Source organism: Lactuca virosa, chromosome 3, assembly GCF_052849685.1.
Source record: "Lactuca virosa cultivar CGN04683 chromosome 3, Lactuca_virosa_CGN04683_v6, whole genome shotgun sequence".
NCBI classification, from domain to species: domain Eukaryota; kingdom Viridiplantae; phylum Streptophyta; class Magnoliopsida; order Asterales; family Asteraceae; genus Lactuca; species Lactuca virosa.
Window position 1 is genome coordinate 376,011,735 of NC_136428.1, and position 3,589 is coordinate 376,015,323.

Sequence of the window (3,589 nt, forward strand, 5' to 3'; positions counted from 1 at the left end):
TTACGGCCAGGGTTCACGGCCATGAGTTTACGGCCGTAAACTTCTCCTTGACCGTAAACCCATTTTTGGTCAACTCGATTTTGACTTTTCAATCTTTGGTTCATTTAAAAGACTAACTAAATTGTAAAATGAGAAAAACATCAATTTTAAATGATTTAATAAATTGTTTTCTCACTTGGCTTGGTTCAGTGCAGATTGAAATGGCAGAACTCAAATTCGCTGACAATCACAACCTGGCTATTCTCTTGGCTGATCCTTCTGCTGCTCACGGAGAATTCAAATCAATGATGCATGGACTGCGAGCATGTTGCCTGTCTACTGCTCTGACTGTTAATCCAAAAATCTATCAAGGTTTGATCAAGGAATTCTGGAGATCAGCAGATGTGAAGAAAGGAAGTGATGGATCTGTTACTGTTGAAACTACAGTCAAAAATTGCAAAATCATCATCACAGAACAGTTCATCAGGGATGCTCTCAAAATTGACGATCAATCAACCTTCCCCTCTGCGATCGAGATCACTCAAGTTGAAAAATTTCTTATCTAAATGGGATATGGAAGTTTTTTCCCTCTAACTTTGAAGAAGTTGCTGCCACCGTTATGGAGGTTGTTAGCTCATGTCTTTGTGAGCTGCATATCCGAAAGAAAATCAGGTGCAGACGAAAACTTTCTTCCATGTTCCGTGCATCTGTTTATAGACCCTGTTCTTCGTTTTCAGGGAAATAGCCAAATAGGAAATAGAACAATATCCAGTTTGTTGTCTTTCAAATTTGTTCCGACAAAAACGAATTCCAGCTTGTATAATTACGGATATATCTGAAATTCAATCGAGAGTTTATCTCTTTATAGATACCCAATCAATTATTTAAAGATGTCGCAATTGGATGAACAACTGTTTCCTTCAACCCCAGGTAAAATTAAGATCGAGCGTGCCCATCATCATTACACGATGAACAGAGCGGTTCACCGGTGTTTCACCTCCACCAGCACGATTTTTCTCTGGGCTTTGTTTTTGGTAGCTCTAATGGCGTCGTATCTGATCATCCAAAGCTTCGTTGATTCCGGCAGCAGGTACCTCCACCACACAACGTCGCGAGGTCACAGTGGCATTAGTGGGCTCCTTTGGGAGAAACAAATCCGTTCATCGGCTCAGATCCGTCGTTCTAATGGTATCTCCGTTCTCGTTACCAGCGCTGCCGGTTTCGTCGGAACACACGTCTCCCTGGCGTTGAAGAAACGCTGCGATGACGTTGTTGGTGTTGATAACTTCAACGACTATTATGACCCATCATAGAAAAAGGCACGACGTGGTCTTCTCGATTCACACAACGTCTTCGTCGTCGAGGGTGATATCAACGACCGACAACTTTTAGCGAAGCTCTTCGACGTGGTGGCGTTTAACCACGTTATGCACTTGGCTGCACATGCCGGAGTCCTATACGCCATGGAAAACCCACACTCATAGGTCCATAGCAACGTCGCCGGACTGGTCACACTTCTTGAACAATGCAAGTCAGCCGACCCGCCATCGTATGGGCTAGCTCCAACTCCATCTACGGGTTAAACGATAAGTCGCCATTTTCCGAATCCGACCGGACCGACCAACCGACATCTCTCTACGTCGCCACAAAAAAAGCCAGTGAAGTGATTACACATACATACAACCATATTTACGGGTTATCAATCATCGGACTGAGGTTTTTCACTGTTTATGGCCCGCGGGGACGACCGGACATGGCATATTTCTCTTTCACCTAGAATATTCTACAGGGGAAACCGATAACTGTCTAAAGAGGAAAAAATCGGGTCGATTTGGCCTGGGATTTTACATATATTGATGATATTGTGAAAGTTTGTGTTGCGTCGTTGGATACATCTGGTAAGAGTACCGGGTCGGGTGGGAAGAAGAGAGGAGCAGCGCCGTACCAGATATTTAATCTTGCAAACACGTCGCCGGTGACGGTGCCGACGTTGGTGAGTATTTTGGAAAAGAGATGTGGTGTGGGGAAATGGGAGGATCCGATGTGCTTGTCGTTGAAAGGGACTGAGCCACAGCTAGCCCCAAACCAAGGGGGGAGATTGAAGGGTCTAGTTAATGGTTTGGGCTAGGGTAATTAATGTATAGGTCTTATTGAGTCATTAACATGTAACTGATGTGTTGTTGGTGAGTTTACGGCTAGAGATAGTTTACGGCCGTAAACCTGTTTACTGCCAGTCCCTCCTTCCTATATATAGTGAGTGTCTGAGTCTGTTGTTGGTTGTTGATGGTCCTCTGTGTTTATGGTTTTTGTGTCCAAGTTGTAGTAGACGTTTTTCTTCTATAAACGTGTGCAAGCTTTGGTTTAATCTTCTTCTACTCCATTGTTATCTTGTTTGATTGTTAGATTGCTTGATCACTAGTCAAGATCATGTTTCTAGGACCTTACATTTCCTGTCCCGGCCTATTAAAAATATAATATTAAAAATGAATTCAAAAATAGCCGACGGAATCTAAACGAAAGTTGTAGACTATAATCTCACCTACAAGTGGATATAAAGAACGTCAAAAACAGAGCTCGTACGTGAAAAATATGAATTTTTGAAGTTTTAGGCACAAACTTCAAGGAGGCCGTACGCCCAGCGTACTTCATACGAACGCCCAACGTACTACGAAGACACGTATCAGACACCTAGCTCATTCGCATGATGGACGCGTGTCCTAACTGTGCCATGCCCGAAGCTCTGATACCCATCAGAAGACACGTACCTACGCGCATCGTACGAAGGTTCGCTGTGCATACCGAAGTACACCCAGCGTACCGAGGTACGCCAACGTAGTCAGGTGCTTCGGACCACTATAAAAAGGATGCGAGGTTTTCGAATTTTGTTTACAATTTTGACTCTTTTTCACCCTCTACTTCCTTTGAAGCTACCCTAACACCTCCCGAAGCCTAGGGAACTACCCCAACACCCGAAGCAAGTCCCGACGCACCGAAGACCTCGAGAAAATAATAATTTCAGTCGAAAATCTGCCCACACAAAGCCCGGTTTACAACTGTAATCCCCAATTTCGTTAAAGAAAGTCATTTTTAGGAACGAAGTGCTGCCCAAATTATCAATTTATCATTCGGTTATTTCACGGTGAGTTCAATATAGGGACAATTATATGTTATGTGTTATATGTTCAATGTGCTTTCCTGTGTTATTTTGGCTTTGAGCCTTTGGCCATGTAGACCACGTCTCGTATTATTCTGGTACTGGATATATGCCTTTGGCCATGTACAACATGTTTCATATCACTTATGGTATTGGCTTTGTGCCTTTGGCCATGTAGAGCATGACTCGTAGCACTTTTGGTATTGGCATCGGGCTAGGTAGGGGTGAAAGCTTGTATATTCTAGCAAAATAATAATCAGAAATCGTTTATTTTCTGTGCCACTTGGGCTGAAGTCTTTTTGATGTATATCATGTTGAAATTGTTGTATCTCATTGATCGTAAATCTTTGAATCAAATCGTTGGTTGATATGGAAAGCCTGTCGTATGATACACATATGCCTTTGTTGTTCTTTGTCCCTCTTTGCTCCTGTCATATTGATATATATATATATATA

The 3,589-nt window shown here is 42.8% G+C and overlaps 1 pseudogene; it reads left to right on the top strand.

Moving 5' to 3' along the window:
• Positions 1 to 665: 665 nt before the first annotated feature.
• On the top strand, positions 666 to 2,107 carry LOC145164955 (UDP-glucuronate 4-epimerase 1 pseudogene; annotated as a pseudogene).
• Positions 2,108 to 3,589: the final 1,482 nt, after the last annotated feature.